At 38.4% G+C, this 12,822-nt stretch overlaps 1 long non-coding RNA gene across 1 annotated transcript; it reads right to left on the reverse strand.

Annotated features, from left to right (window-relative positions):
- Nucleotides 1–2,080: 2,080 nt before the first annotated feature.
- LOC119854848 lies at nucleotides 2,081–12,591 on the reverse strand. Its single transcript, XR_005292653.1, has 4 exons — nucleotides 12,425–12,591; nucleotides 9,282–9,396; nucleotides 6,043–6,194; nucleotides 2,081–5,956 (listed from the first exon to the last, which is right to left on the reverse strand). It is a non-coding gene; the product is annotated as an uncharacterized LOC119854848 (long non-coding RNA).
- Between the last annotated feature and the right edge of the window lie 231 nt (nucleotides 12,592–12,822).

Below are 12,822 nucleotides of genomic sequence, written 5' to 3' on the forward strand. Positions count from 1 at the left end.
TGCCACACACTGCAAACAAAAGTAGTCTCATTTCTTTCATTCTTGCACACAGAACAAGACCATATTTTTGCTTTAAGTGCAATATCGGACATATATTTCTGAAGGCTATAATAACTTCCCTTTTATTTGCTTGCCTTCTTCTTGCACAGTAAGGTCGGGCGAAATGTTGGGTTCAGGAGACCTGCCATTTTTCTTACCTAATTCCATTACTTCATTGTCTTCTTTCAACACAGCTTTTAATTGAATTTATTTCTTCTTTGAGAATGAACCAAAAGCATCTGGCAACCCTTAGGTAATATTTTGTTTATAATTATATCAACATCAGTCTTCTAGTAACAAAGGTGTTTGAAAACTCCAGGCTATGTCTAACTCATAATCACTTACCTCAGAGATTTGCCATGTCATGTTTAAAAGGTGATGTTGGTTGCATCTGGCTCATAAATTCACATTACACCTAAGTTAAAATCTTACCTCAGAAACGATCAAGCTTATGTTTAAGTGATTATGTTGGCTGCATTTAGCTCATAAATCAAAACTGTATCTTGACCAAAGACAAAAGTTCACTTCCCCTCTGTCTGAGGCAAAAAAGGAATTTGAACATGGGTCTCCCACATTAAAGAGACTGCTTAAGCCATCAGGCTATAGGATAGCTTGATGTAAGTTCTTCTCAATCTTCCTCTTGTTCAACTGTGTATAATTAACTAGTCAGGGGTGCAAGAATTTGAACTTGAGCCACCCACATTCCAGGTGAGTTACCTAACCACCAGGCTAATATATTGTATTCTTGCTCAGTTCCAGTGACTATTTATACAAAGTGGAACAGCTTCAATAAGAAAAACTGAGGCAACCCTAGCCTACCCTATAGCCCAGGTGTTTGGACACTCTCCACCTGTGCAGGAGACCCCAGTTCACGTCCCTTTTCCCCAACAGGCAGAGAAAGTAATTGAACCCAGGTCTCCCAAATCTCAGATGATTGCTGGAGTGAAGTTTTTAAGGGTGGCAATACCACTTCCATGTTTCTCCCCACCACCCATCCTACCCCAGAATTATTTTTTGACCAAAACTATTTAGCAAATTTGTGAAAAAATCATGAACAGTTTCAGTGCCCTGAAAAAAAATGTATTTTTCAATGGCTTTACTAGTGACCAAAATAAAATATCCACAGCTCTACTCTCAATATCCCACAAATACCCTCATCCTAGGATTTGGCAGCCAAAGTTTTTGCCTGAGCTTGGCTTGTTTGTAGGGTTTCTTCCTTGGACACACAGAATAATACAGCAGATGGTCCGAATGAGCCCCATCTGCTCTACCAGTCAAACAGTCTGCTTCTCTGCAGGATCTTGGGCCCATGTATATTAGTAAAAGAAATCAGACAAGATTATCTTTATCCTAAAATAGTGCAGTAAAGTTACAGAGAAACCCCTTAATGTCTATTTCACTAATTTACATAATTCATACAGACTACTGAAAACACTTGGTATAAAATAAAACTACTGCTGTGCAAGAGGAAGAAGAGTCGCTATACCCAGATAAGTTTATGCTCCACTAACATACTTAGTTTAGACTTGTAGCTATTGATTTTCTACTCTGTGATGGAATTATTATGCAAAGGCTACACTCCACCACGTCTACACCGGCTCCAGTAGACATACTCGTGCTAGCTTGCATTGAGTTAGTGTGCTAAAAATAGTGGTATAGCCATATTAGCACAGGCTTGCGTACCTTGCGGCATGGGCTAGCCACCCAGAGTACAAACCTGCCTGGACCCCATGGATACATACTTGGGGTGGCTAGCCCGTGCACCTGCTCAACGTTGCCATGTTACTATTTAAGTGAGCAAAGTCAATGGGAGCTACCATGAGTATGTCTACATGAGCTGGGAATCAAACCTCCAGCTTACAAAAAGTACACTGACATAAAAACCAATGCCACAAAGCTAAGATTTAGGCCTGTAATGTGTATATAACAGTCTGTTCATCTACTGCCTTTATCTTTTGTAGTCAATTATATCTGTGAAGTGTTTATATCCATTTTGTATTCACTTTTCACAGGGGTAGATGACTACACAGATAGCTAAATAGTAGAGAATCTTCTAGACTTTATTTTACAGAATTAGTCTAGTCTTGCTCCTCCCCTCAAACAAGCATAGTTCATTTAATAAAGATCTGCCAATACAATTATATTCAACTACAGGTGTTCACATTAACTTAAATCATACTGGTAATGTTTACATTATCTTGGATGATGTAACACAACAAAACTGGGAAAACCTATTAGCTACATTCCCTTTGTCAATTGAGAAGTTGTAAAATACAGTTCTTTAAGGAGTAGCTGCTGTAATAACGAGATGTTAGGACACATATACGTGGATGGCACTATATTATTAGAAGTGTTTTAAAAATAATGGGCCAAATCCTGGTCCCCCTGAAGTTTATAAAAAATTAATATTGATGGCATCAACATTTCCTTTTTGTTTCACAAATGTTGGACAATCTCCATCATAAAAACACATAATAAATGGTAATCTATCCTGCAGCTGCATGCACAACTTCCATTGAGATCAACAATATATTATGCTCTTTATCTTTACATTAGTTCTTGCAGTCTTGTGTACATTAATTGTGTTTGGTTTAATCCAAACTAACAAGGATGTTTCCAAATTGACACGTTTTCTATCTGAAGTACCTTCAGGAGGTTTCAGTTTCAAACAGAGTCTCATACTTAATCCTTCCTGAAGCTATTTTTTTCAACTAGCTTACTCAGTAAAGACGTTTTGGAATTAACAGTAACCTTTACTAGCCTCTGTTAGATTTGTGATAATATTTTGATCCTTGTGTGCTATAATATTATTGAGAGTGCAGAACTATTTCTTGAACTTCACAGAATCAAGTAATCAACCGTTCCAGTATTGACAACAAAACCACCATCAAGAAAATATTCAGATGGGAACAGAGTCCAAAAAAAGCTATTTTTGAAAAAAAGAAAGAAAAAGCTGGTGGATAGCAAACAGCCATGTAATCCATTGACTAGTCTAGTGTTAAACTACAAAGTTTTACTTCATAAGAATTCACACGCAAAACCTCAGATTTTTCTGAAGTCAAATATACAAATTTGCCTTTTATGATTTTCATCAGTGTGTGTCAGGCATAGGCTCTGGTCTTGAAAACACTGAAGTTAATAGTGAAATTAAAATCATGTATGTCTGCAGGATTGGAGCTATAGAAGCATTTTGTAATCAAATCTACCATTAGAGTTTGTTTTCAATGTTGTTTTCAATGTGTTGGATCCAGGATATTTGAGATACAAGGTGGGTGAGGCAATATCTTTTATTGGCCCAACTTCTCTTCTGTTGCTGAAAGAGACAAGATTTTGAGCTACCTGAAGGAGAGCTTTGTGTAGCGCAGAAGCTTGTGTCTTTCACCAACAGAAGTTGGGCAAATAAAATATATTACCTCACTCATCTTGTCTCGTTCATTAGAGCTTGTGTAATATAACATAAATGTAAATGTGTAACAGAAAGCAACATTTCCATTTTAGTCAATGAGAGTTTCAAGATTTAGTCCACAGACATCAAAACAGCATATTTTACAGGGAAATCAGAGAAATTATACCTTTTCACTATTTAAAATGCCTCAGTTATTACAAAAAAGTAACAGTTTAACCTCCAATTGAATTTACAAAATGATAGTTTTTCTGCAAAATGTGTTCCCAGCCCCTAATAATATTGTTTACAATAAGCCTCCCCATTTTGCCACTCAGGCATTTTCCAGTGGGTTCTAAGAATCTTGAGGCCAGATGTGGTGCTGATGTATAAATTAGTGTAAGTTTACTGTCAAAGGTTATATCTCGAGGTCACCCCCTTGGGGCAAAGGCAGGCACCTTGCTTACCTCATCCATCATTCCTTGGGCAATGACAGTTCTGTGGTCTGGTCCCAGGTCCCTCCATCTGTGCCTCTTAGCATGCATGAGTATGGCAGGACAAAAAAGGAGGAACATAGTTCCCAGGCCAACAAGGATCCAGGCACTGTTTCAGGCTCTGTAGGTAGTGCCAACTCCAACCTTTCTGCTTAGTTAAAGGCCAACAGTTAGTTCTGGGTATTCTGACCAAAAAAAAAAAAAAACAAAGCAGCCCTCCTTTTTTCCTCACAGGGCTTCTGCTGGAGTATCCCCAACCTGATCCTCAGCAAATAATTCAGTGTCCTAGTCTGAAACACGTAGCTCTATTTGTTTCAGAGAGCCACCCCAACTAGGTGCAGTTCCTCCCTTGTAAGGGCCCACCTCCAGGCTTGACAAACTACACAGGTGCTATCCATTCAGACTGATAGGGACTGGTCATGGGTTATCTGTCCTATCAGTTACTCTGAAGGCACATATTATATTTTGTTCAGGTCTTACTACCACACCTGTCACCTTGCTTAAGACTACTTACATTCACACATTGGAGGAAGCCAGACAAAGGGGAAGGAATGAGTATGTTAAAGTAGGACTGGCCTATTTTCACTTGCAAATTCTCACACCCTCTTTTTCATTGCCCGCCTTGCTATGCTCATCACTTTGGGTCTCTTGCTGTGTGAATTATGCCACTAGTTATTACATTTTCAAGTAGATAATTGGTTTCTAGAGGTGCTTGTCATCGGGTATGCCTGCGCTGTAGTACCCTCTGCTGAGTTAGACACCAGTAACTCCACTTCAGGCACTCTTGACTATATAATAACCTCCTGGGGGCTTGTTTATCACAGAACTTCACATAAAAGAGTCCATAGCAAATAGTGCCACATAAACAAAAGGTGATTCAGGTTCTGCTGTAGCCTTCTATCTAAGCTTTGTTCCCAGTCCCCTCACGGTTAGCTCTCAGTCTTTATATCTTTCATTATGGCAAAAGCCCCATCTCTTCTCCTGGAGTTAGGCTACAATTTCCCTCTGCTGACCACACTTAGTCCTCAGGCTCAGAAGGTTTTGCAGTCTTCTCCTGCCAGTATTGCTCCCTGCTAATGCAGGAGCCTTCTTATTCTTTTCATTGTTAACAGGCAGCTGCCCTGCAATGAGGGAGGAAGCAGCATTTATGCTAGTCCCCTACTTTCAAATCATTCCCAGTTGGTTGGATGACATGGGACCCTAGCCCCACCCTCTCTTCAAGGTTCTTGGCCCCAGGTCCTTAAAAAAACAGCAATGAGATTTCCTCACAAACATTTCTTACTCATGGAATCACTTTCTCTTTCTCAAAATTTCCCATGCTCTTGTATCTATAATCAAAACTTTCAACTCTTTAAGAGTTACAGTATAAATAAAATGAAAGCACCCAAAACTAGTGGTAGCCCAGTGTACAATGTCAATAATGAGACTTCAATTCTGTGTGCCTTGAAAAGCAGAAAAAGTTGGGTGTGGAGTTGACAATTTCACTGGTCATTGCCCTTTAAACCACTAATAGTCTCTCCCATCTGTATGAAAGAATCTTGGACAGAGCTTTTTTTGGTCTGAACTACCACTGTAATAAAAATGTGGTACAGAGCTCCTTATAGAAGAAATAAGAATGTTTCAGATGAAGGATTGATATGAACTTTTAAGCAGTGACAGTTAAAGCTTGTCAGAAATTCGTTGAGAGAATCCAAATGTTCAGTGGACACTTTTTGGTTTTGACAAAGGTCTGACAGAAACTAAGCAGGGTTCCAATCTATCTAGTTTCCTGTCACTTCACCCTCCTGGCTTCTCAGCAGCCCACCTAACAGGCTGATGGGAAGTCATGAGTCTGGAATCCCTGGAAGCCCGTTTACCAGCTCCATGGATCTTCAACTCCTCCACAGATCATCTGGCAAACATATAGGGACTTGAGAGCCTGAAAGCTCTGGGGCACCAGATAGACTGTCCCCAGGCGAGGTACATCAGGGCTTCCAGGGTCCATGGTTCCATGGCAGACATCCAGGCAGACTGCTCCAGAGTTGCAGATTCCAAGGCTTTCCTTTTAATGTAAAATGTAAAATTTCAAATTTTTTGAGTTCCATTCCAAATCAGAACAAACAAAAATAATCTGTGAAACAAAATTACCTTTCTCCACACATCTCTAGCAACAATTCTTGACTGGGCTGAAGAGAGAAAAGGAATCTTCATAGTCTGTGCTTTGTATTTGTCTGCCATCAGTAGTGCTATTCAGACACAAGGCTATTTCCACAACTAGAAACAAGGATCAAGTCCTCAAACTGTTGGGGAAAGGGAAGAATTAAGAAAAATAAGACAAAGCATTCGAAAAACCAGGAGATATAGAATATGGCCATGCATGACAAGGAGACATTGTCATCTTCCTATAGTGCTTTGTAGCTGGACTAGACGGGACTGTTTGTAAACTAAACTGGGAAGATCGAAATATTGTAGATTTACATTTCACATTATCCTGATATTTGAAACCAGAGACTGTGACTTCCTCAATATCAATATATGATGAAGGATCCTTGCTTCTGAAGATTTTTGGCACTTCTGCATTACACATAATAAATAATATTCACATTAAAAAATAAAGTTTATTTTTCTCCCTGTTGATTAAGAAACACTCTGCTTATTTTAAAATTCACAGGAGTAATGTGTGAAACTCTGCAGTGATCTTAAAATAGTTTTCAGAGCACTGAGTTTACCTGTTATACTACTTGGAATGAAAACACTGTATTATGTAGGACTTTATCCAAAAAAATTACTCTTCACATAAATAAACTGAACCACTCATCATTATTTTTAAATGCAGTTTGTGTTCACATTGTGATCAATTCATATTTACTGAAGAATCTCTCAGGTAAAATATTTTCTAGCAAAAAAAAAGACCTAAACAGGAATTTAAACTTAAGAATAAAGACAATAACTATGCAGTATGCCAATAGCTCTTAGTGCTCTTAAAAAACAAATAAGATTTGGGATGATTGTAAAGGGGGCTCCGGCCTCTGTTTTTTCCAAAAATTACATGCACTCCTAGCTGATGAACACATTTTTGTTTTATTTCAGAACTCCTAATAAATGAATGAGTGTTCTTATTCTCTAGCCCCACTTACTGGAACTAACTTATAAGACCGATCTAATAGGTACAACAGACTAAAGCAGCCACTCTGAGAAAGCAAGCATGATGTCTCAGAAGAACCCATTCTTTTTATTTGCGTTATAATCAATTATTGAACATCAGGAACTTTTTATTTTAATGGATGACAGTAAATAAAATTATAATAACAACACTATTGCTAAATGTGACACTGAGGCAGAAAGGGTTAAGCAACTAGCAGGTTAAATGACCCAAATCCAACCTTTAAAAACATATTAGAAAAGTATATAAATGGTAATTAGGGCCATTCCTTATAAATAGCTAACAAAGCCATGTTAGATATGTTTGAAATGTAAAACTGTATTGTAGAGAATTAGAAGTAAATACTAATTATATTTGCCTGTGTTTGCCTATATCTTGTTAGATGTTAACAATGTGATTTTATTAGCGTGTAGACGGTAAACTGCCTTTCCTGTCTGTTACTATGTTCTATTGATTCCGAGATCAAAAGGGAATATTAACATTTAGATGAAACTTGGGTGTAATAATGTCATTGTCTGTATTTCTCTTTGAAGTTTGTAGTAAACTGTCTATGAACTGCTTAATGGATAATTACCTTATTCTGATGAACACAACTAATTTCTTGTGAATACATAGGAAATAGGAGGTTTTACTTCAAAGCCACAATGCACATTCCCTATTCTTCACCCAAGGAATACCTGCTGTCAGGAGGCTTTTGATAGCCTGTCAGAGATCTAAAAAAGAACTCTAGGGCCCAGATCCTGTCTTCTTAGATCTGCTTATGAATGGTCAGGGAAAGTTTGAGTCAGAAGACTGAGGCCTCCAGCGCTGGTTTGGATCACCCTGCTAATTTTCATAGAAGACTTTGAACAACTCCATATATGGACTGCCTATTAGACTATAACTTTGAAGTTGATTCCAGAAGGATTTAATAAATCAGCATCTTCACCATTTCTCCTATGAAACTGACCTAAGAACTTTACTCATATCTATATGTATAATGAGCTTTTAACCAATACTCTCACACTCTTTTCTTTTTTAATAAATCTCAGTTTAATAAGAATTGGCTGTAAGTGTGTATTTGGGTAAGATCTGCAATATTCATTGACTTGGTGGGTAATGTGTCTGATCTCTTGGGATTGGTAGAACTTTATATATGGTGAATAAGTTTTTAAATAATCCTCACCCTATTTGACTTAGCTGTCTGGGTGGGAGCCCAAGGCTGGGTTGCTTTAAGGGAGCTGTATTTTTGGCTTCTGGGTAACCAGTAATGTATTGCAGATGCTGTTTTGTTTCCTGGCTTGGTGAATCTAATTATTAGAATAGCCACCAGTTTTGGAGATCATCTGTCTCATTTTTTGCAGTTTGCCCTGATTGAGCAATCTCAGTTTGGGGCCCCAGCAACGTCAGTCACACCAAGAATTAGTGAACTAGCGTAAGAATGTGTATCAGCCACCAAATCCAAACCAAACCTATTTTCCTAGGTTTGTTAAAATGCCCCATCCGCTACAGATGAGTCCATCACCAAATACAGTACAGCAGGTCCCTTGATAGCAGAATATAGTAGATGAGCTTTCAGAGTTTTGTTTGCTCTAAATTTAAGTGGTGAAAAAAGGCTGAATTAAAGAAAGATAAAGGTCCTTTGGAGAATATGATATCTCAACAAGTCTTGAAAAACATCATCAGACATGGAGAAAAAGTTTGCCATTGCCATGACTGATCATTATTTCAGCAGCAAAGTTTACAAATTTAAGAAGTGATAGATATGTACAGTATCTTGAGAGAGACTCATATACTTGGAGTCAGTCTCAGAACTTTACTGAACTTCATTTGTACTGTGTAGTTTCCAAAATTGCTATTAGAAGTTTTGCCTCTGTTGTTTAACAGCACTGGCTAAATTTTCTCAATTCTAAAAGATTTATGGGCTTTGAACTAAGAATGGTTCTGACTTACTCAAGCTCATTAATCATTCTGACTATCGGACCCAGATGGTATCTGGATTGTGAGCATAGAGTTCATCTCAGACAGTAGCTGCTGAGAATTCACTCTTAATTATACTGTGCATTTTTCTGCTTGGCACTCACATCTCCAGCTGAGCCAATGGCAGCATGGGTGCTCAGCACCCCTGGAAATCAGATCTTAATTTATGAAGTATTCCAACTCTTTGAATTTCCTCTTTCAGCACATTTCCCAGTTAATCCTGTGAAGTTTAAAACTCATTTTACTGTATATAAACCTTACTTACCTCATATTTCTAAAAGCCATTTGTGCATTTGTAACTAAGTCATCCTAGGCTTTCCCTTAGCAGTTACAGGGTTCTTTACGCTGGTTTTGACTGAAACTGCAGTTGACGGAAAACGCTAAAGACACGAACACATGGTAATTACAGATTTATCAAATTTCTACAATTACGGGTCTGCACATTTTTCAAATAAATAGTTAAATACTAGGTTTGCTGACAGGATATGCATTCAACAGCTCAAAGTAACAAACCAGCAGTTATGCTTGATTATACAGAATAATTACATAGTATGAGCACCGACATTAGAAATACATAATGTAAAATGTGATGATTATTTCCAACATGGGACTAAATTGAATAAAAAAAGCTTTATTGAATTGGAGCTATTCTCAGTTTTGTATGGTCTAGGTTGACCTGATCTTCTCCCCATCTAGCAAGGTTTGAAAGACTAACAGACAATTCATTCCTGTGTTAAAAAATTCTGCCAACAAACCACTCTTTAAAACAACAGATGTTTCTTCCTTTAATGCCAATGGACAGCTTACACAAAGCAGCAGCAGATACTGGCTCAGTTGAAGGCTGGATTATCTAGCAGCTATTTTAATGCTACTAAATATTAATATTGATTCTTGACGACAATATATAATCCAATCACAGTACAAAATTTGTCAATGGATTTTTTGTCTCTTACAGCATTACAGTGTGGTAGTGTATAGTTGAACTGAGTACAAAACAACCTATATTTCAATAGTTTTAAGGTTCTGAAACAAACTGATAAGAGCTAGTGTATTCAGAATTAGGTTGGTGCTTTCTCTTTAATAGAGCTGTTGAAAATAAAGGCACAAATGCATGAGCCTAACAGTTTAATTATGAATCCTTCCTATGTTGGGATCTGTCTAAACATATTTATTTAAATTGTAGAGGGTGGTTATATTTATTAATTTAAATGAAAAATTTAAAAGGTTAATCTAAAAGTGGCAAGCTGTTCCATTCTAATTTATTTAACATGTATACTAATATACTCTCATTTGATATACATGTGATTAAAACTTTCTTTAAAATATACTCAGTATTAACTCAGAAGTAACAGATCATTCAGCAAGACTGTTTTCCTATAGAAAGTGTACAGATTTAGGGAATGATCCTGAGAATACTTGTGTTACAGTTAGAGAATTAACTCAGTGCTCAAGTCAGGCCGGAATGCTACAGAATGCTCTTCTAGCACTTTTTTGGAAGGAGCTGGAATGGCCTCTTGTGGTACTTGCATTCTAGTTACTTCTCAAGTGCTGAATTTACCTCAAGTTAACTGCACTTCTGACCCCTTTGTGGCTTCCGTGAAGGCACCCAACTTAAGTCATGGCCAGAGGTCTGAGACCTTTCTGAGGGCAGGGTTCTCCGGTTTTCTTCCTCCAGACCAGGGACTTAGACTGCAGCCTCCTGCAATTCAATGTGTTTATCTCACTAGATCTGACTTCAGTTCAGTACCTGCAGTCCTGTTCTCTCTCAGGATTAACCAGTGACCAGTCAGCTCTCATAAAGCAAAGTACTATTTATTCAAAACAAACACATTTTGGAAAAAACATCCTAAACCCAATAAACAGCTTATATGCATGTTTAGCTTACCAGGCAGTCACCCATATTCTACAAAGAGACCTTTCTAGGATTAAAGTGCTTCAGGCCTGTAACAGGGTAGCTACCACCCAGCAGGGATGCTAGGACAATTTTTCCATTGGGGGTGCTGAGAGTCATTGAACCAAACTGTAAACCCTGTATAAGATGGAAACCACTTCAAGCCAGAAGGTGGGGCAGCTCCCCAGCACCCTTAGTTCCAGTGCCTATCCCACCCAAGCACCCCCTCATGGCCAGGGTGTCTCTACTATGCCATGCTTGTTTCCCTCTTCTTCAGGGCTCTATCAACAAAATCCATTCAGTTTTGCTCATCCACTCAAAGCCCTTCTTGCAATCTGGTTTCTTTATTAATACAAAGTTCCAAACACAAAAACACATCTTCCACCCAGACTTCCAACCAGATACACATAACACTTATAAAGTTGATACAATAGTCTTTGAATATTCCACATTTCCAAAGCATCTGTCTCAACTGCCACACATGCATAATTTTATTTCTGATAAAGTCTTGATGAGCAAAGTGACCTATCTAAGTATGTGCAGAATGTATGAAGTTTCCTTTCCTTTATTTTTATAGACAGTGTCGGTGGTGCTGCCTCTAGTTAAGGTTGTCTGATACTTCCATTGGAAGACCCTGTTTAAACTTGTGCAAAACTTTATCTACCTTTAATTATTTGGGCTATTTTCCCTGCCAGGTGTTGTAGTCTGGAGTCTAAATGTTTTTCAAAAGTTTCAGCAAAAACGTTTTAGCCATGTCTGAGAATGAGATTAGGAAATAATACACTGTTTTGCCCAAGTAAAAATAAATAAATAAATGAATGAAAATCGTTTAGTCATTTTCTTGAGAAAGTCTAGCACTCCCATCCTTTGGACCAGACACTAAATTTGGCTGGGGAGGCCGCCCTGGTGTCAGGGATATATGCTTTGCCATCCCTGTAGAAGAAAAAAGAACATATTTGGCTAAATTAGAAACATTTGGAAAATCTCAGCAGATTGGTGCAGGGAGAAGGGAGAAGAGACAGAAAGAGTAGGCAGGGACAAGAAGGGAGTAGATTGGCATAAAGACCCTGAGGAAGGAGACTGGAACTGAGGAAGACTGAAATCAAATGAGGACCTAAGCCTTGCCAGTCCTCTACTGTCAGCAAATAGCTGTGAAACTCCCTAGTAAAGTTTGTGTTCCATCGCTGTCCAGTGGCTGGTCCACACAAAGGATGGTGACCTACAACTGCTATGACTTATTTCGTTAGCTCAAGCAGCAGAGGTCTGTGCTGTGGCTCTAAAGATTCCAGCACTGCTGATGAACCATGTGTGTGTCAATATGATGCTGGATGATGGAATTTCCATTTTTTTCAGTTTGCTTTTTTAAAACCAAGGAAATTAGATTTAAAAGAAAAAATACTCTATATTAGAAGAACATTATTGTTGCCAAGTTAATCATTTAAAAGTTAGGAACTGTCACAATTAAAGTTGCCTGAACAAACTTAATTTGTATGCATTATGCTACAATCCTTAATTACCTGCCATGGAGGGCTGGGACTAGCAGGATCCTTACTTCATTCAGTGTACAAGATGCACTGTGCTCTGTGGATGATTCAGTATTATCTGGAGAAGGAGACTTTTGGTTCCAGGATCCCTTTCTTATTTGTTGAAGAAGTTGGAAGTCATGCAGCCAATAGGACAGGAGCTTGAAGGAAGGAAAAAAAGGTGGTGTCCGGGTTAAGGTAGTTGAGTGTAGCCCTGGAGAAATGGATCCTGTCTCTGCCTCTGCCACAGAGGTCTCATGTAATATTAGGTAAATCTTTTATCCCAGATTTCAACAGCTGGCCACCAAGTGTGTGATGTTCATGTTCTGGATGACCACGTTGTGTTCCTGGGGTCTGATTTGCAGAGGTGCTAAGCACTCGCAGGTGCAACT

This window comes from Dermochelys coriacea, chromosome 4 (genome assembly GCF_009764565.3).
Source record: "Dermochelys coriacea isolate rDerCor1 chromosome 4, rDerCor1.pri.v4, whole genome shotgun sequence".
Classification (NCBI taxonomy): domain Eukaryota; kingdom Metazoa; phylum Chordata; order Testudines; family Dermochelyidae; genus Dermochelys; species Dermochelys coriacea.